This window comes from Phyllostomus hastatus, unplaced genomic scaffold (assembly GCF_019186645.2).
Source record: "Phyllostomus hastatus isolate PE091 unplaced genomic scaffold, TTU_PhHast_1.1 phas_scaffold_21, whole genome shotgun sequence".
Taxonomy (NCBI): domain Eukaryota; kingdom Metazoa; phylum Chordata; class Mammalia; order Chiroptera; family Phyllostomidae; genus Phyllostomus; species Phyllostomus hastatus.
In genome coordinates this window covers 3365605-3388227 of record NW_025334017.1, presented here as the reverse complement: position 1 = coordinate 3388227, position 22623 = coordinate 3365605, and positions in this window count along the sequence as shown.

Here is a 22623-nt window from a genome sequence, read left to right as displayed (position 1 = left end):
CTTCTGTTTTAGCTTGAATCTTAGAACTTAACTATTTTAAATACTGTCTTCTAGTTTTAGCTATAGGCTGCATCCTTAATCATACCATTCAATGTTATAGTTTTTAAATATATATAAATATATATTCCTCCTCTATCTCTCATCCTGGATTCTATTCCTGTTTCAAATGTCAGGCCCTGTCCAATAGATGTCATTAATTCATAGTAAGTTTGAGGGTGGATTAGATTTTATTTATATTTACAAATTCTTTATACTTTCATTTCTGGCAGGATAGTGGAAAAGATGCTCTGGATGACTTCCCACTACAAAACTAATAATAGAGAGTAGAATGAATCACTGAACAGTGTGGAAAAAAAGAAAATCCTCAATATTTACCTGAATTATCTTTTCGTCCAGAATAAAGTCTGTATCTTCACACTTAGTTTTATATTTTGTAATGATAGTTTTCCATTATTCATTATTTCTCGCATTATTTTATTGTGTTTTCATAGTACTAAAAGAAAAGATTGATTAAGATAGGTAGAGGCCTATGTTCCTCTGGGTTGTTCAGATTCTTTGCTTCAAAAGGCCTCTCCCAGGGTTAAACACGCTAGCAATGACTTGTGTCTGCCCTGTCTTTTGGGCCATGTTTTATTTACTTCTTTGAATGTCATACTATGTGCATTTTAGCTTTCCAGTTTTTCTCTTAGTTATTGGTTCAATTATGAGACCTTTTCTTATTTTTTAAAGCCATATGAATGTGTTCTTTTTAAAATTTAGTATTTATAATTTTAATAGATTTAGCGTAGGAGAAGTAGAAAGCTGTACTCAGTTTCCTTTATTTACTCTTCACTAGTGAATTTCAGGTTTTGCTTTAATAGTCCGGAAGATAGCAATTTTATTTAGAAAGCATAGCATAAGACTGATGTTTAGTGAAAGTAAGAACTCCTGAACTGTGGTTATTGAGTTATTGAAGAAAAAAAAACTTAGAAGGCATGATGGTGTTAAAAAAAAAGTCTTAGATCATTCATTTTGGGGAAAGTTAAATGTCTGGTCAGAGAAGTCCTATGAGGAGACCATGGTGTCAAGAAACTATATAAAGATAAAAACTTATCTACTGATAAGCACTTAGACTGCTTCTAAATCTTGGCTATGGTAACACTGCAATGAACATAGGAGTGTATATGTTCATTCAAATTAGTATTTCAGGTTTCTTTGGATAAATTCCCAGAAGTGTAATCACAGGGTCATAAGGCTGTTCTATTTTTTATTTTTTATTGCTTTCCTCAGTGGCTGCACCATTCTGAATTCCCACCAACAGTGAACTAGGGCTTCCTTTTCTCCAAATCCTAGTTAATACTTGTTGGTTTATTGATGGTAACCATTTTGACAAGTGTGAGATGATAGCTCATTGTAGTTTTAACTTGCATTTCACTGATGATTAGTGATGCTGAGCATCTTTTCATATGTCTATTAACCATCTGTATGTCCTGTTTAGTGAAGCATCTATTCAGGTTCTTCGTCCATTTTTTAATTGAATTGTTTGTGTTTTTAGTATTGAGTAAAGAGTTCTTTATAAATTTTGGATAGTAACTCCTTATCAGATGTATCATTGGTGAATATGTTTTCCATTCAGTGGGTTGTCTTTTCATTATGTTGAAAAATAATGTTTTAAAAAGACATTTGTGGAGGCAGGAGGTTATGTCTCCCACTGGGTTCTATCCAGAATCTAACTAGTTTCTCTCTGTCATTAACTAAAATAATTATTGAGAATAAATACCTTTTAAAAAATTTAAGTTGTTCAAAATCTTGCTTTAAATTTATGTCTAACTAAAGCAGAAAAAATAGCAAAAGTATTTCCTTACAAGGTAACTTCTATTAATACTGCTATAACAAGCTTCTTAGTAGTGAAGAGAGACAAGAGATAATAAAACATTTTTAAAGAAATGTTCTACTAAACTAATTTTAATAGGCTTTTCTATTTCAAGAAATTGTTTAATATATATAAAAACATCATCATAATTTTCTCTTATTTCAGTCAGAAAATGGATTTTTTATGAGTTTTATAAAAAGTTATTATAAAGGTCACAAAAAGCTTTCATGTTTAATATTTTTCAGCATGATAAAAAGATCTACAGTAGTCCCTTCTTATCTGAGGGGAGGTACATTTCCAAACCCTGGTTTCAGTGGATGCCTGAAACCAAGGCTAGTAGTGAACATTCTATACACTATGTTTTACTTATACACACCTACAGTAAAGTTTAATTTATTAGTTAGGCACAGTAATATGTTAACAATAATAATTAATATTAAAGTAGAACAATTACAAAACTGTAATAAAAGTTATGTGAATGTGGCATTATCAAGTAAAATAAGGGTTCCTTGAGCACAAACACTGCGAGTTCTGGGCAATCTGATAACCCAGCTAAGGGACAGAGGGGCAGGGACCACACAGTGTGGAGATGCTGGACAAAGGGGTGGCTTGTGTCCAGAGAAGAATGGAGTCAGTCAGTGCAAGGTTTCATTGTGCTGCTCAGAATGGCATGTAATTCAAAACTTATGAATTTCTTATTTTTAGAATTTTCCATCTAATATTTTCTAATAGCAGTTGGCTGCAGGTGACTGGAAGCACAGAAAGCAAAACTGTGGGTAAAAGGAACTACTGCAAAAGCACCAGTGGGGAAGAGTAAAAGAATGAACTCTTGAAGCCCTCACCCTTCATTTCAGGAACAATGCATTTTCATAATTTATAACAGCAGTTGGCTCTGAAATAAAGATAAATGTTCTACACCTATTCATTTTTATTACAACATTTATTATCATATCTTTCTCAAATATTTTTTCAATTCTTTGGTCTAGTACACATTAACCAACTATAGAATATTTTACAGCTTTTGGGGGGAAAGAGCTAGTCAATGTCTCCAGATACCACCAAACTGTGTCTTTGGCATGATGGCTCAATTGTTCTCTCACCACTGAGCACTGCTTAGCCTTAAGAAGCTTCAACTGATAACAAGGTCTCTTCATTTGGATATTCTAGTTACTTCAACTTGAAAAACAATTTCCCATTTACTTATTTCAAATATATTATTCACTTTTTATTTGGAGTCAAATATTTAGATATCAAGCTTTTTTGGTGGTCAAAATTTTATAGTCTTAAATAGTAGTGTTGGATTTTATAAGTCATATATTTGTCAGTGACTTTTTAAATAAGTGAAGTGATAAATTGGAAATGATCAAGTAAATGTAAGCTAGATAAGCAGTCAGTTCAGATTTCACAAACTTTTTGCATGTTTGATCATTGATTTATTTTCAGGGATGGTTAGGTAAGAAGATAGGGCTATAACTAGATTTTTATGTCTCTTAGCCACTGAATTTTCACTTTAATATAGGATTCTATAAACCTGCTTTGACATCACTGAATCTATGCACAGCAAAAGATTTTAATAAAATCTGCACTTAGGGTATTAATAACCATGTATCTATATCTGGCTGAGTCCACACATATAAGAGTTAACATTTTATTCAATGACAGTTTTCATTACACAGAATATTCTTTCTGAATACCTTTAGTTGTTTGTTTATTTAATCTGTCATTCTAAGAAATAAGTTTAATGGTATAAAGAAAGAAGCTCTAAACCAAGAATCTAAATATCTGAATGGGTAGAGATGGAGAATGCTGGTTAACTTTTCCTATCATTCATTCATTCATAAGATACCTATGAAAAATTTAATATATGCCAAAAGCTACTCTAGGTATTAGGGGTACCACATGAATAAAATAAGAAAAGTCTCCATTCTTAATTTAGGATAAACATTTCTTGCTCCAACATTTTTAGTTCATTACAAATAATAGCAATCCTTACTTAATAGGTGGGTAGACGAGCGAAAATGAAATGATATATATGAAAATACTTTGGGAAGCATAAAGCTCTCTGCAAACGCAAGACATGATCATGCCCCTAGAGATCAGTAGACTCTGCACAAGCTCTCTCTGCAATGCTTGAATAACTGGTGGCAGCTCTCTCTCCCCTCCTGGACTTCCACAATTCTGAAGTGCTAAACAAATGGCATAAACTTTTAATCATAACAATTTTTTCGTCACCTCGACCAGTTATTATGAAATGCTTAACACGTTTTAAGATGGCTCCTTGGCTGTCAGTGTTACTCTGTAGATTCTGTCATTCATGTCTCGCAAATTGAGTTTGGGGAGAAAAGGGAGGGCAATGTTCTGAGTTAGGTCAGGCCTTTATTGTGGACTATGAATCAAAATCACACAAAATAAACTGACAGACAAAACAGAAACAGAAGCATGGATACATGGAGCAGACTGACAGTTGTCAGAGAGGAGAGGTAGGGACTGGATTAAAGAAAGTGAAGGGATTAGACACAGAAGGTGAAGGGATTAGACCCATGGACAAAGACAGCAGTGTGGTGATGGCCAAGAAAGAAAAGAGGCTGGGGGCTGGGTGCAGGTGGGTAAAGAGGGGTGGGGACACATGTAATAGTGTCAACAATAATACAAAATTTTTAAAAAAGAAGACACCACACTTTAGTCTCTGTCCACTGTAGGTCAGTAAGAAGATGAAACAAATACTCTGAAATATCGAGCCAGTTCAGGCAAAAAGTGTTTAATATTTACAAAATAAAAGTCCTGAGATAAATACAACTCTAAGGAACTAGAAAGGACACAGTAATGGATGTCCACTCGCCCAACGTTGTCTGGACAGTTAAGTCGTCAGTGGAAATGCAAGGCACAGGGATACAGAAAGTGAGTGCCCCCTCAAGGGTGCAGGATACTGTCAGCATCAGCAGCGTGCTCTGGAAAGAGAGTGCATTGGCCAGCAGGATGCAGGAATCACTTATTAATTTATATAAGTGAATTATTTAAATTACTACATTAAATTACATAAACCTACTTATTGTATTAAAATCTTCTAGAGAATTTTACATTGTCTGTAGGAGGATTTAATATCAAAAATTAACAAAATTAGAGGTAATAATGCAAGAAACAATTAAATGTCTATGCAGAGTTTATGGGATAATATCTGTGTACTCGGGGCTATAATTTTAATAGGATGATGAAGCTACAGGTCCTTTTAAAGAAGGAAAGTGGATTAAAGAAACAGCATTCAGAGGGAAAAGCAAAGGAAATTGTAAAAGATAGAAATTGTACCCAGATTACTGCCTAGAAGTTACTGGAGTAATGTAAAATTACAAAAAGCAAAACACAAAAACAATTTTGTTTTAATAGTGACATATGCACACAATTGATACAATAAACAATCCTGTACCTAAAGAGAAGTGTGAATCCATTAGAATGAATATCTGAACACATTTCAAAGGACAACTTAAAAAATACAAAAATCATCTTATGGAAAGTAGAAATTTTCTCTAACTTGAACAAAAAGTTTGAAACTGAAGAGACAAAATGTGGTATTTTTCTATTATAAAAGTAAAACAGAATTTCTGGCCAAGATGGAGGCATAGGTAGACACACTGTGCCTCCTTGCACAACCAAAATTAAGGACAACAAAAATTTAGAATAAAAAAAACAACCAGATCTGACAGTAAACTGAACTGTACGGAAGTCTGACAACCATTCATCCAAACTGGTAAGAGGGGCAGAGTTGGCAGCCAGCAGAGAGGGGTCTCAACAGGAAAAAGTGGTGGTTGGCGTCCCAGGCACACAGGTGACGGCTGGCAGACTCCGGGCACGGGGTGGCAATGGGAAGACCCAGTGAGGTGCACAAGGCCACTGGCTGACTGGAGACACACATTCTCGAGCAGATAAACCAGGTGAAAATTGTGAGCAAGACAGACCTTGCAACCCAAGGCCCCAGTGCAGGGAAATAAAGCCTAAAACTACAGATTGAAAACATTTGTAGGAGTTGAGGTGCCCGGAGAGACGCTCAGACTCACAGGAGAGTTCATTGGAGAGACCCACAGGGTCCTAGATTGTGCACAAGCCCACCCACCTGGGAACCAGCACCAGAAGGGCCCAATTTTCTTGTGGGAAGTGGCAGAAGAGACTGAAATATGAGAATGGAGCAAGCGCCATCATTCCCTCTCCAACCCTGCCCCCACATACAGCATCACAACCCAGTGACTGGGTTGACCCGCCTTGGTGAACACCTAAGGGCTCCGCCCCTCATACATAACAGGCATGACCAAACCTCCCCCCCACACACACAAAAAAAGGCTCAAATGGAAGAACAGATCAAAGCTACAGAGTCAATACATCTAAGCGACTAAGAGATAGCCAACCTATCAGATGCACAGTTCAAAACACTGGTAATCAGGATGCTCACAGAATTGGTTGCTTTTTGTTGCAAATTAGATGAAAAAAATGAAGGCTACAATAAGTGAAATGAAGGAAAATGTACAGGGAACCAATAGTGATGGGAAGAAAACTGGGACTCGAATCAATGGAGTGGACCAGAAGGAAGAAGGAAACAACCAAACAGAAAAGAATGAAGAAACAAAAATTCAAAAACCTGAGGAGAGGCTTAGGAACCTCCAGGGCATCTTTAAATGTTCCAACATCCGAATTATAGGGGTACCAGAAGGGGAAAAGGAAGAGCAACAAGTGGAAAAGTTATTTGAACAAATAATAAAGGAGAACTTCCCCATTCTGGCAAAGGAAATAGGCTTCCAGGAAGTCCTGGAAGCTCAGAGAGTCCCAAAAAAATTGGACCCAAGGAGGAACACACCAAGGCATATCATAATTACATTAGCCAAGGTAAAAATGAAGGAGAGAATCCTAGAAGCAGCAAGAGATAAGGAGACAGTCACCTACAAAGGAGTTCTCATCAGACTGTCAGCTGATTTCGCAAAAGAGACCTTGCAGGCAAGAAGGGGCTGGAAAGAAGTATTCCAAGTCATGAAAGGCAGGGACCTACATCCAAGATTGCTCTATCCAGAAAAGCTTTCATTTAGAATGGAAGGGCAGATAAAATGCTTCTCAGATAAGGTCAAGTTAAAGGAGTTCATCATCACCAAGCCCTTATTTTATGAAATGTTAAAGGGTCTTATTTAAGAAAAAGAAGATAAAAAATATGAACAGTGAAAAGACAGCAAACTAACAGTTAGTAACAACCACTCCTAAAACAAAAGCAAACTAAGCAAACAACTAGAACAGGAACAGAACCACAGAAATGGAGATCACATGGAGGGTTAGCAACAGGGAAGTGGGAAGAGGAGAGAGGGGGAAAAGGTACAGAGAATAAGTAGCAGAGATGGTAGGTAGAAAATAGACAGGAGGAGGGCAAGAATAGTGTGGGAAATGTAGAAGCTAAAGAACTTATGACACATGGACATGAACTAAAAGGGGGAATTTGGGTGGGAGAGGGTGTGAGCGTGGAGGGGAATGAAGGGGGGAAATGGGACAACTATAATAGCATAATCAATAAAATATAATTTAAAAAAGAAAAAATAAAACAGACAATTTGAGAAATACATAAAATGACAGATAAAAATCACCTATCCATACAATGGCAGAGCGAGCCATGCTCTGTTGTGGTATAACTTTCAAACGTATATTCAATTATGCATGCTGTGTCTTTCATTTAATATTAAGCAGAGAACAAACATCTTTTCCTATCTCTACCAGTGCCATCCAGAACTGTAAGAAAGAAAATGTGCTTTTTCTTTGCACATGGGCTTTACCTAGTCCTTGCTACTTCTCTGATGAGTGGAGATCATGGTTCTGAAGGCATGTCACACCCCTGGGCGCAAAGTGCTGAGTTGACGTCAAGGTTGTGCACGTCCTTCTGAGTTTATACCTCATAAAGCATCACAAACTGAGACATGCACAAGTGCTTAGTGTTTAATATGAGCTAAAAACCTTACTTCTTTAAACTTACTTACAAAGGTTCTTGCTTGATTAAATTGAGCTGTAAATTTTAGAAAATTATTATCTCATTCTCCTACATCATGTACTTACAATTCAAAATTTTGCATAAAATTTTACAAATCAAACAAATATTTTGAATTTCTGAAACAATTTTACTTTTCAAAAATCAGCAAAATCCCAATGTAAAAAGTAATTGTTTGGAAAAGAACAGAATACATTAATGTTTATTTGTTCCTGAGTAGAGGAGGAAACTGCTTAATTTCTCTTTCCTCATTTTCAAATTTTGTATGTGGTTTACCTAAGTAAAAGGAACCTAAATAACAAAACAAACAAACAAGCAAAATATAACCAAAGACACTGAAATAGAGGACAGGCTGACAGTGACCAGAGGGGAGAGGGGCAGGAATTTCAGGGAAAAAGGAGAAGGGTTTACAAGAACAAGTATAAAGAACACATGGACAAAAACAAGGGAGGGTGGAAATGGGAGGGAGGTGGGGAGGGCTGGAGGGTGGCCTGGGATGGGAGTAAAAGAAAACTGTACTTGAACAACAATTAAAATAAAATTTTAAAAAAAGAAAAAAGTACTTTTGTAGCTGTTTGCCTTGGAGGTAGCAGTTGTTGAAATCATCCATTTATTACAATTTAGAAACAATGACATTTGCTTCCAGTATAATGAAAGTATACTCTAGCAAAATATATTGGAAAATAAAATTTTTTCTCATGAAACAAAGTTTGATTTACATAAAATAATCAATGTTTCAAGAACATGTTGAAAAACTAACACTGCATAGTTAGGTGGCACTGAAGTGAAATGTTTACTCGATCCTGGCCTAGACATTGTGTTTGCAAAGATAATGTCATTGCTCCAGACCCAAGGGAAAAAGAGAGGTGACTCAGAGGTAGTAATAACACAAATGAGCCTTCAAAAAATAATCTCTCATGAAGATTTTGCACATTTGTAGGAAACTCTTCCTGGAAAGATGTTAAACTTGTGACGGATGGGGAGAGAGACCCAAGTCAAGAGGCCTTCCTTCCCTGGCCTCCATTCTTGCTGCAAGAGACAAACATGTATAGAGGAAACAAGATAGCAAGTTTGTTTACAAAACACACACAAGCACAAAGCTGTGAGCAGGCACTGAACTAGTCTAAATGCCCCACCTACAGAGAAAATAAAGTTAGTGAGTTTGTTTGTAAGTTTCTTCTATACACTTGAGCCGAGTCTTCAAGTGGGTACCTAGCTAATCTAAGTGTGCCAACTATTGGGATTTGTTGGGATCTGCCCCACCTGGTTTCAGGAGCTGCAACCCCCCATAGCTAAGGCTGAGTGAGAGACTCTAAGGAAACAAGCCTGTCTCCCTGGCATGAGCGCTGCCTGCTCCATGCCTGGCCCCCGTTGCTTGGTTAGTTAGCCAATGACAGGTAACATTCCTCAGAGGAGGATGAATCTAACACAGGCATGATCACCTGGGAAGGCCCTCAGGGAGAGACTCAGGGGGCTGTGGAAAAGAGGGGGTGATCGACCCCTGCCCCCTTAGCTTTGACAAGCCTGAGTCCTTATTCTGCCTGTGAGAAATCCAAATCTCCCTGCTGCCTTTGTCTCCTCTCCCCGACTCAGGCCTGTGGCAATGACAAGCGGTGGTGCAGTCCAGACCAGAGACAGCTGACCAACTGGGGTAATTAGGCCTGAAGCAGAGAATATGCAAGATCCTGTGAAGCTTACTTTGCTGGAGGATGCTCTTAATTGAAATATGAAGGCATGGGCAGGAAATGAAACTAGCCCTTTAGGTCCTGTAGTTTTTTAGGTGATAAGACCCCAACTCAGCCTGAGCCCTTTTAGGTCTTTGAAAGTTATCTGCTTGTCTGATCTTCCCTGCCAGACTATAATCAACAAACTGTATCTGTATTCCTACCCAAAGAACCTAAATAAAAGCCTGCTTGGGCGGGAAGGCACGGCGCTGCCCCCTTGAGAGAGTGGCTGTTCCTTTCCTATTCCTCCACAGGACTCGGTAGTCCACGTGTATTTCTTTTGTCTCCTCAGTCATCTGCAGCGCTCGCGGTTACCGCTGGCTGGTAACTGCATCAGGGATTCAGGGGTTATATACCTCAGCTGGCTTCCAGGTACCACTCCTTCTCCCCCTTGAAATAATGTACAGCTACAAATACTTTCTCTCTCAGTTAACAAAGGGTCTTTGTTTTAGTCAAGTTGTTACGGGAGCCCCCTTTTGCAGCATAGGGCCCTTCTTTCTCCTGTGCAATTTCCTCTTGTAATGTTCAGAACACCCAGCCATCTTAGTGAGATTGTTACAGAAGCCCCTTCTGTCAGCACAGTCTCAGGACTCTCCCCTCCTCCTGTGCTATTTTGCTTATGATGTTCTGGACACCTGGCAATCTTGCCAAACCAAGCTCAGGACTGCTGAGTCAATTGGTCAGGCATGTGTTCTTTTTGTTTCTAGCCTCCTGATCAAGTTCTTTGTTAGGTTGTAATGGTGAAGGCCCTGGCTTTATTTCCCCTCTGACCAATCATTCCTAGCTGCTACCTAACAAACCTATTTTCAATGTTAAAAAGTAGAAAATGAACTACTAAGTAAAGCCTTTCACTCAGTCTCTCCATACAGAGGTTTCCACCCTCTTGTCCTTATGACCTCTGAGAAATGCTCAGAGCGCCCTACAACTCCTAGTTAGTCACCTCGGCTTTCCTTGTTCACTTGGCATTTCTGTGAATGTGGCCTTTTTATGAGGTGATAATCATGGAGAAATATTTTCTTAATCCTCCCTGAAAATGGATCTAAAACCTAATTTTTAAAAAGTGTAGCTTGTTCTAAAATTAAGTGGGAGAAGGTACAAGAAGACATGGGGATGGCCCAGTGAGAACAGAGCAGCCAGGGTAAGAAGAGCTTATTTTTAGTGTAGACACTGTAGGAAGAAGAAAATACAATAATTCAATGGCAGTGAATTTATGTAATGGTATACTTTTTTACTTAACAACATGAAACCTATGTCAGGAATTAAGGACATGTAAGTGTGGTCTGAGGTGTTTTAAAACAGTGATAAGTATTCAATGTGGAGAATTTAGAAAGTACAAACACATATAAAAAAGAAAACCAAAACCATTCATAATCCCCTCCAAGCAGACATAAACACTGTGGACAGTTTGGTCTGTCTAAATGTGTGCATATTTACAGGGCACAGGCAGGGTCGTGTGTGGTGGGGTGTGTGTGTGAGAGAGAAACAGACAGACTATGAACTCTGTTGTGTGTGCTTATTGATTTTTCCCTTTATGCATGTGTAAATGTTTTTAATGTTCATAATTGGGATCTTACTACATTGCACTTACTCTATGAACTATTAGTATTTTCTTACATTAATAAGAATAATAATTCCATTGCATAGAGGTACCATGATTTAGTAAGCATTTCTTGTGGGATATTTAAGTTTCCTACATTTTCTCTATTTTAAATAACATTATGATTTTGCTTGAGGTGAAGGGAATATGATGCAGTATACACATGATGTTTTATGGAGTTGTACACTTGAAACCTGTATGATTTTGCAAGCTGATGTCACCCCAAAACTTTCAATAAAAAATAAATAAAAATAAAAATGAACACATCAAAGAGTAAATGAATATATAAATACATAACATTGAGATGGACACCACTGCATAAAATGTTTTCCATATAACTGTTATTTTCTTAAGTTATTAGAAGTGGAATTACTATTATAAATGGTAAGAACTCTAAACTTATTTTTAATCTTGAGTATTTTATTATGTTTATTTTATTTTCTTCAAAAAGAGTATAAATTTATTGTGAAAAACTTGAAAAATATAGATACATAAAAAATTTAAATAATCAAAAATTTTAAAATTTTGATTATTAATGACCCCAATCTTTTTTGACTCAGACAAACTCAGACCCCATTGCGTAACAGAAGAAGAAATGGAGATCTAGGAAAATTAAATTACTGCTAAGTATTGCATGACTAGTCTTTGGCAACATGGGCACAAAATTCAAATCAGTACTCCCAATCCAAAATTGCTTTAGACACACAAGGCAATGCAAAGCTTGCTCTCTGCTAAAATTTACCTACTGAAGTGTATTCTTCAATATTCTGAAAGGTTCCTTCATAACTATCAATCAAATACTAGATTGAAAAATGGTGGTCTTCTGGTCCCCAGTGATTTCTGTGAGTAATCAAATTCAGAATATAATAAAGGATAAATGAACAGTCCAGTTGTTTGAAATATATTTCTCCAAAAGAAGTCCTCGGGGACTTTTGCATGTATGCTAGCAAATCAATGCTAATTCTTTCATTCCAAGACTTAGTAACAGTCAGAAGATGAAATTAAAAATTCCTCCTTTATAAGAAGAATCTGTCTGCTACAAATACAAAAGTGGAATTTTTCAAAAACCTAGGTCAAAGAAGTAGTACTAGAAATGAAATTAGGTCCTGTGAAATATTGCAAGGGAATGAAACATTGCTAATCTGAGGTCTCACAGCTCAAAGAATTAAGAGAAAGGAATTGTAGGGGCAAACTCTAATCTTAATGTGACTTGTAAAACTTAAAATTTCAAATAATTCTACCCTTGTACATATCAAAAGCAGCTTAACCCTACAAGATTTAAGTTTTCTGAGTGGTAGAAACATCAGGAAAAAAGTATTTAATTTTATTCCTCATGACTAATTTTATATCTGGCAAACTTCTTGAATTTTTGAGTTAATTATTGGTATGAATGGAAAGCCTCCATTTTTTATCAGTAGAAAAACACATTTTCCACACTGACTTTCATTAAATCTCCAGCCCAAGTTTAGTTCAGTTCTCTTTCTCCTACACAACTACACATGTCAAATCTGACCCTATTTTTACCAGTGGTTCCTGACTCCAGATCAAAAGAAGAGGAGTTTGGGAATTTTCCATTAAAATGTCCTTTTCTTTTTTATGTTTTCCAGAAATAAAAATCTCTTTCAAAGTAGACTTTTTTTTCCTAAATGAAGGAAATAGGAGTCCCAATGTATATTACCTTCTTCACATTCCCTACCCCAAACAAGCAACAAAAACAATAAATAATTTTTTTAAAATAACTGAAAAAAAGAAAAATAGCCAGGTATTTTTATATTAACAATAAAATTTATATCAGTTCAGACCTACAAATTACCACATCCAAAGTTCAGAATGAATTACTGGATACATAAAAATGAAATCAACTCCCAACTCAGCAGCTCAGATTTTAGAATTCTCTTCTTTTGAAATGGAATTCTCACAACCTATACTTGGATAATGAAGAAAGTGCATCATTTAGCCAAAATATATACAAAAGTTGAAAGAGAATGTTTACAAGTTTCTTTCTAATCATGCAAAATTAATTTTAGAAATTAAGCAATTATCTGGATTAGTAAAATTAAATGTAAATATTTGGTTCTGGCTGATGTGGCTCAGTGGATTGAGTGCTGGCCTGCAAATGAAAGGGTCACCGGTTTGATTCCTAGTCAGAACACATACCTGGGTTGTAAGCCATGTCCCCAGTGGGGGGTGCAAAACAGACAACCACTCATTGATGTTTCTCTCCCTATGTTTCCCCTTCGTTATCCCTCTTTCTAAAAATAAATAAATAAAATCTTTTAAAAAATAAAAGTAAATATTTGATTCAATTACCTACTTATGTCTATGGAAGTAGTTGAATTATCTGCATACTTATACCAGTTCACCACCTTTTTAGGATAGGCTGATGTCAAAAGTCAGCCAGAACTAGAAAGTGACAACTGTGGTTTTTCATTGTTTTCCACAAACGCGTCATTGGAAAATAAAGTGAGATCCTATAGGAATCAAATGCTGAGAAAGAGAAAAAGGAACTCCTTTTGATTTGATTATAATGCTACATATAAAGTAAGAGAAAAAAGGTATTCCAGTTATGAAATAAATAAGTCCTGGGGATTTAATGTACAGCATGGTGACTGCAGTTAATAATACTGAGTCATATATTTGAAAGTTGTTGCAAGAGTAGATCTTGGAAACTTCTCATCCCAAGAAAAAAATTTGTAATTATATCTGGTAACAAATCTGGTAAACTTATTGTGATGGTCATTTTGCAATATATGCAAATGTCAAATAAGTAAGTTGTACACCTGAATCTAATAATAGTATATGTCAGCTATATCTCAATTTTTTAAAAATCAAAAAACAGTCATAATAAAAATAAATAAATAATTTTTTTGTATTTGAAAAAAAGGCACAGATAGACCTCATGACCCATGGACGAGAAAAACAAATATATCCTAGAAAGATTTCAACAAAAATTTAGAAGACTCCAAGTATAACACAATTTTTCTGTAATAGGTTAATACATGAGTTTTGTTTTTGTTTTTGTTTTTTTTAGCAGACTTTATATTTACTTTTAGGTTCCTGTGGTTTGCATTGTAACTCTTCCCTAATTAAACCCAAACTGGAACTTAAATCACACCGGGAAGTTAAATATGCTAAAATTTTAGGATTAAAGCTCATCTTCCTTTGGAAATTTGTCAACAGTGACCATTTATTTTCAAAGGTTTCTAAAGCTACCTTTAAAATAGACAGCATTTTAAAAACGTAAGGGATTTATTAAGCTTTACACTCACTTAAAGCTGGGGATAAATTATAGCATTAAATATGCACTAACATGTACAAAATGCAAGCAATTAGCACATCCAGCTGCATGCTGAATTTTTATCTCCTAACTGCTTAGGAGCAAAGTATTGTGAATTCCATTGTAGTGTTAATTCAAGGCTTCAGCAGTAAGAATTGCAGACCTGATGAATGCCTTTTCAGTAAGATAAGTTCTACCCTTTATTCAAAGATAAAGTGTTTATCTTGAAGGAATTTTTCTTTAATATCCTGCATAGCGGGTCGGGAAGTCTTATGAGAACAGGCTTTCTTGTGAGATGACAGTCTTCATAGGCAATCTGAAATGAATCACCAAAAATTTGTTTTCTTGCTAAACATAATTCATTTTTTCCCTGAAACTCCCACACCATCCACCCCCATCTTATCTCTCCTAGAGGGTTGCTTTGGGAACAAGAGAGAAAAGAGTCAGCACACACCTACGTAACCAAGTTTCCCAATTAGTGAGCTATTTCCAGGGATCAGACAACTCACCTTTGGGTTATATCACTCACTGGATGTAATAGGCATGCCCATAACTGTTAATTTAGAAAATTAAATGCCACATTTATATTCTCCACTGGAAAAAAGAGGAAACAAATGTACTACTATTTTGGAGAAATAAAATACAGAGCCAATGTAATGACAGCAGGCACAATTAAAGTTAGTAAAATTCTATTTCCATAAATTTGACAATAAAAAATAAGTCACCCAACTATAGAATAGCATTTCACACATACATAGTAAAAAGAAACCTGGCTTTTCTTTCCAGATCTTCTCTGTGACTTTAGGCAAGTCATTTATCCTCTTTAGACCTGTAAAAGTAATATGTAAATAATCACAGCATGTACTGCTGACCTCAAGTAACCAAATTCAATAGGTCTAGACCCTTGTAGGTAACTAACTACAAAGCTCTATCTAAATGTGACACACTATTAGGAAACCCTATTAAAATATATGTATCAGTACAATGTGAATTTTGTTCATAATGAATGTTTCCAAGCCTTTTTGTCTTCACTGATAATTGGTAGAATGACCATCTCAACATGGGTTTTCCCTAGATCAGACCCTTCTCAAAAGACTTGAGGACAGTTGGTTAATAGGTGACCTCAGGAAGCACAATGAAGAAAGTGGGTAAAGTATAAAAGAAAGAGAAATTTTAATAAAATGTACATGAACAAGCTGGTTACCACTGTGGGCAACTGGAACTCAGTCTACTGGAAACCAAATAGAAACCTAATGGGACCATCCCTCAGAATTGATCCCTAGAGGAAGAAGAGGACTCCCAATGGGTGTTATTCTCTCCCTTGCCCACTATCACCACCATCCAGGTTGGTGGCTTGAGATGGTGCTGGAGAAAGCCCTTGATCAGAGAAAACACACTCTAAATTTGAAGTGGAAAGCGATCAACCTGCCAGAACCATTCACTGCAGCTTCAGGAAGACTCAGGGTGGCCAAATGTGTGGGCAGAGTGTCAACAGTTGCACTGATGTTTGGGCACAGTGAAGCACGGCAGTCTAAGAGAGTGCTCTCTGAGAAAATAATACCCAAAGTTTCTGCCTCGTGTACCCCTTTTCCCTCTCTGCTTTCACCTCCACATCACTGTAGATCCAAATTAGAGAGAGAATAAGAGGGACAATGAGGGAAGTGAAGAAAAAGGAGTAAGTTAAAAAGAAATCATTTCTCCCCACTTTCCTCCTTTTGTTTCAGAAGGAGGTAGAGCAAGTTTCTATTCAATAAAGTAACTTTAAAATAAAAAGAAAATTAAGATTAAGAAAACAGGAAGACATACATAAGATTAGGGTACATACAAGGGAAGGAGGAGGAGAGAGAGGAGTGGGAGGGAAAGGGAGAAAGGCACTCATGTATGGTTTTTGTCAGGTGACTAAAAGTCAGGGTTTCCCAACTTCTAGGGGCTCTTATGCATGTTTGTTAGATACGATTCTGTTATGTGTCAACTCATGTCAGTTCTCAGGCACCTGAAAGCCCTTTTGTCATTAGATAGACATAATTGTATGAAAGTATACCCCATTTTTCAGTTTACTGTGCAATGTGTTTTCACTTTGGGTAAACATTCACTCAGGTCATAGGTGATTGATTCATCAGATAGATGATGGAAAGTTAGGATAAGTCATTTTATCCAAATGCAAGCTGTAGCATACTGCTAAAGATAGAGAACTATTCTCATACTCAGTAGCCCTGAGTCTTTTAGAACATTTGCTAAGAACATTGAGATCAAAAACTTAAGATTCCATTTGCTTCCAAAAAGAAATATTTAGTTGTGGAAGTTTAATTTTTCTTTTCAGCTTCCCTCCTTGCCACCTAGAATCCAAGTGAAATTTCTACAAAATGTTTGTTTCAAAACCACCAAAATTAAATAATGAATTGAATAAATGTATTTTTCCCCTAAGTGCTCAGACCTTTATAGTTTCTTGGGTTTTGTGCTGTTATTTGTTGTAGCTTGGTTTTGCTTTCATTGGTATATACGTGTTCATGTTCTTTGAAGCACGTATAAATTGTATTGGCCTCTATTATTTTTTTCTTGGGATTTAAAGCCAGCACAAGAGACAGGGCTAGGTTTCCATAACAGAGTTCCTATTTTCCCCTAGGTTTCCTTACTAATTGACTAAAATACAGATTAACACTACCAGAAAGTACATGAGTATGTCTCAATATTAAAAATCTTAATAACTGAATAAATAAAAATTAATATTATATGCATTTTCTTAGGTGTTAAGGTTTAGAAACAAGACATTTTGATAAATAATTTAACCTATTTTCTATAAATTCAAAATTAAAATTGAGAATGTATGTATGTAAATGCACTTAAAATAAACTAAACCACCACAACAATGGCAGTCATTATCAGCTGTCCCATCCAGCTGTATCTTCTGCACAGCGTTTCATACCCCACCTAAAGAAGAACCTTTTTGTTTCAACAAAAATACTTAAAAATCTCAAAGTACTTGTAATGTTCAACAACAGCAGTGACATCCATCTACTTCCACAGTCAGCTTGGAGAGCAGACAGTGTGGTAGACTGTGCTGTTTCAGTAAGCTCGATATTCAGCTGCCCACTGGGAAAACAGTAACTCCAATGTCAAGTGTGAAACACAATGAAATCATTGTACCCACTACCTCTACTCAGTGTTTCTGGTTGCTCTACCAAAAGCACTTGTTTTATGTTCAAATTATTTCTTTCAGTTGTTCAAGATTTTGACTGAAGACTAAATCATGATTTTTCTGCAGATATTACTAGTAGCCAACTATCAATGCTTTTTTAGTGAATATGCAATCTTCACAACCTTAGGTTGCAATCTTAGGTTGCCTTAGAATGCAATCTTAGGTTGCTTTGAAAATAATCATTTTAGACTCTAGTATTACTAGAGTACCATAATTAGTCCATTTGAGGTATGAAGGTGTGCATGTGAGCATGCATGCAAGTGTTATGGGGAGAGATTGTTTTGGATATTTAGGCTGAAAGTAAATGTACAAAATTAAATTAGAGTAAAAATAAACAAAGTCCTTGTATTGTGACATAATGGTTTGATAGATTTCCATCTCCATTTCCAGGATGTAAAATAATAATAATAATAACAATAAAGACAAAAATACCTATTTTACTATAATAATACTTTATATTTGTCTAGTGCTTTATACCTTATAAAATCCTTTGAACTACGCATTTTTTTCAGTAGCTCATTACAGAAGCTCATGTTTTTCAAAAGGAGATGAGGGGTTTTATTACAGTGGAGATGTGCTATATGACCATTCAACTTATAAAGTATCCTTTAGGTGCAACTCTACCATCTCCTTATTCTTCTGAATCAGCCCATTGACTAATACAGACTAAGGTATACATACCAAATATTACAAGAAAGTGGAAAATAGACCGCTAGCCATAGGACATTTTAGAATTCTCCACTCATTTACCACTAATATGTTGATAGTTATTTCAAGGGGATGATGACTTGAATACCCAGAATCTGTGTAACAGAGTTGTTTATTCTAATTCATTTTTAGTTATGCTTAAACTTGATGGTTTATATAAACATCTGCACTATTTGCACTGCACTCACTTTAAAGATTACTTTCTCAAGTAATATATGACACTCTGTCTTGGTGACAATTATCACTGTCTAGGTGTGGCTCTCAACTGGCAAACTCAGAAATCTGATGTTTTAACACATTGAGAAAAATGTTAATTTATCAGTAGTGAAATCATATTATCCAAGTTCCTAAAACTAATGTAAGAACACTATAATGTCAAGTTATTTGTTTACAAACGAACTTCGATCCAGTAGTCCACCCTCCGTCCAGCGGCCTGCCTCTTCCCAACCTCACCCCCACCATTTGACCCACAGCAGCTGCCAAATCTGTTTCCCTGGGACCAGGCTCTACTCCCCACCATTGGTCCCCCACTAGGTGTGGTTCTTCCCCTCAGACATCAGTAAATACAAAAGTGGAGACTGAAATTATAGTTTGCTAATTAGTCCCAGTGAGGTTTGAGAAAGAACCTGTTGATTTGGGGATATAAAGGAAGCTCTGCCATCTCCAAGACATAGTTTCCAAAGTCATCCTGAACATCAGTATTGTGTCAGATTAGAGAAGAAAGAAAGTACAGAGTGGGCATCCCAAATTTCCACAGCCTTAGCTGGAAGTTGCAGAGCTTTCCGTTCTAACATCATCAGTGAAAATGAGTGACCTAGCCTCCTAGATGGAAGGAAGTCTGGGAATTACAGATCCTGACAAGGCAACCACCTCCACTCGCAGGTCTGGGCCTTGGAAAAAAAGCATGGACCTTTGTTAGAGAGTAGTTACTTTTGCCACAAGTTCTTTACTGTATTTCAAAATACTACAGACACCACAGTTTCTAGAATACAGATATAGAAAAACACTTTGCATATTGACAAATAACTCATTCTGCAAGTGATCTGATGTTAAAGTTTTAGTTCTAGGGGCTGAGTCAAAATTTATAATACTGCTAAGGATAGGATTAGTGTTGTTTACTAACTCTAGAGCATTCAGTCTTGACTTCAGGAATAGCAATCTAACTCAATGAAAAACCTAAACTATTTCTTTTAAAATACAGAATATATATATTATTTTTAGATAAATTAAGCAACTCAAAGGAAGGAAAGTGGGAAGACAGAATTGACATTTATTGAGCACCTTATGTACCATGAATTGAGTTAGATAGTCTCTGCACCTTATCTCATTTAGTCTTTACCAGATTTCTGGAAATGAATAAGAAATTTTGGCATACAGTTATTTTCAAATTATTCCAAAAATTCAAGAGAAGGAAACACTTCCAAACTCATTACTCTGAAATAAAAGCGAAAGGCACCACAAGAAAAGAAAACTAACTACAGACCAATATTCCTGAGAACATCAATGCAAAGATCTTTAACAAAATACTGGCAACCTCTATTCAACAGTACACTAAAAGGATCAATAGCAATGACAAAGTTTTATCTATTTCTGGGATGCAAAAATGGTTCAACATACAAAAATCAGTTACTGTGATACACCACAATAATAGAATAAAAAATCATATAATCTCAACAGATATAGAAAAAGTATTTGATAAAATTAATAAAATGTGATATCCCTTCATGATTAAAAGACTCTCAAAAAACTAAAAATAGAATGAAATTACCTCAACACAATAAAGACCATATATAAAAAGCCCACAGCAAACATCATGCTCAACAGTGAAAAATTGAAAACATTTTCACTAAGATCAGGAACAAAGCAAGGGTGCCCATTCTTGTCACTTCTATTCAACATAGTACTAATAAATGTTAGCCAGAGCAATTAGATAAAAAAAAAGAAGTAAAAGACATTCAAATCAGAAAGGAAGAAGTAAAATTGTGTCTGTTTGCAGATAATATTATCTTATACAACGAAAATTCTAAAGTCTTAACAAAAACTACTAGAACTGATAAATGAATGCAGTAAAGTTTTAGGATACAAAATCAACAAACAAAAATTATTTGCATTTCTATACACTAATAACAAATTATCTAAAAATAAAATTTAAAAAACTATCCCATTTAGAAGAGCATCAAAAAGAATAAGATAATTATGCATAAATGTAACTAAGGAAATGAACATCTTATATAGTGAAAACTATAATACACAATAAAATAAATTAAAGAAGACACAAATAAATGTAAAGGCTTCCCATGTTCGTTGATTCAAAAATTTAACATTGTTAAGATGTCCATACTACTCAAAGTTAACTACAGATTCAAAGCAATCCCTAAAAAAATCCATATGCCTTTTTTTACCAAAACATAAAAAATAATTTTAAAATTTGTAGGAAACCAAAAAGACCACAAATAGTCATAACAGTCTTGAAAGAGAAGTACAAAATGGGATGTACTACACTTTCTGATTTCAAAATATATTTAAAAGCTACAATAATTTTAAAATATGATTCTAGCATAAAGATAGATGTATAAACCATGGGGTTTAATAGAGAATTCAGAAATCAATCCACAATACATGGTTAATTGTTTTTAATGAGGGTGCCAAGAATACACAATGGAGAAAGGATAGTCTCTTCAACAAATGATATTGGGAAAACTAAGTATTCACTTTTAAAAGAGTGAAATAAGATCTGTACATTACAACATACACAAAAATCAACTCAATAATGATGAAAGGCTTACCTGAAACACCTGAAACTGTCAAACTCCTAAAGGAAAACACAAGAGAAAAGTTTCATGACACTGAAGGGCAATGTCACGAATTTTGCCAGTAATTTTATAGATATGACACCAAAATCATAGACAACAAAAACAAAATAAACAAATGAGTCTACATCAAAGTAAAAAAACTTCCACACAGCAATCAACAAAGCAAAAATGTAACCTAAAAAATAGAAGAAAATATTTGTAAAAGTGTCTGATAATTGGTTCATTTCCAAAATATGTAAGGAACACTTCAACTCAATAGTAAAAATAATAAACATCACATTTAAGAATGGACAAAATAATTGAATAGACTTTTCTCCAAAGAAGACACACAAATATCCAACACATATGAAAATTTGCATATCACTAATCATCAGAGAAATATAAACTGAAATCACAATAAGATATCACCTCCTACATGTTAAGATGGCTATTATCAAAGACAACAATTGTTGTCAAGAATGGTTAAGAAATTAAAATCCTTGTACATTGTTGGTAGAAATGCAACATAGTGCAGCAGCTGTGGAAAACAGTATGGAAGTTCCTAAAAAAAATAGAGCTATCATATGATCCAGTAAGTCTACTTCTGGGTATGTATCCAAAAGAATTGAAATTGGGGTTGTAAGAGGTATTAGATTTTTTTAAAGATTTTATTTATTTATTTTTAGAGAGAGAAGGGAGGGAGATAGAGAGAGAGAGAGAGAGAAACATCAATGTGTGGTTGCTGGGGGTCATGGCCTGCAACCCAGGAATGTACCCTGACTGGGAATCGAACCTACGACACTTTGGTTCACAGTCTGTGCTCAATCCACTGAGCTACACCAGCCAGGGCTGAGGTATTAGATTTGTCATGTTCATTGCAGCTCTTTTCACAATAATCAAGATGTGAAAACAACCTAAATGTCCATTGATGAATAAATATATAAAGGAAATATATTAAAATACAGTAAAATATTAGTTGGCCTTAAAAAAGGAAATTCTGTAATATAAAACAATATAGATGACCTTGATGACATTATGGTAAGTGAAATAAGCCAGTCACTCAATCAGTACTGCATGGTTCCACTTATATGGGAAATCTAAAATAGTCATACTCATAGAAGCAAAGTAGAATTATGGTTGCCAGCAGTGGAGGAGAGGGAGAAATGGGGAATTGTTGATCAACTTGAATAAAATTTTGATTGTGCAAGATGAATAAATTCTAGAGATCTACATTGCAATGATGTGCCTATAGATTGCAATAAAAATATTGTACACTTAAAAATCATGTTAAGTATTATTCCTCAATAAAAATAAACAAGAAGGCAATTGAGGCATGTAGAAATTAAGAAACTTATGAAAGGTCATACAGCTAGCTACTACATGGTGAACAGAAATTGAATTTAAAATTCTGCAGTTCTAACTTCTGGGCCCATCCCACTGCAGCATATCCTATAGACTGAATGAGTACCCCCA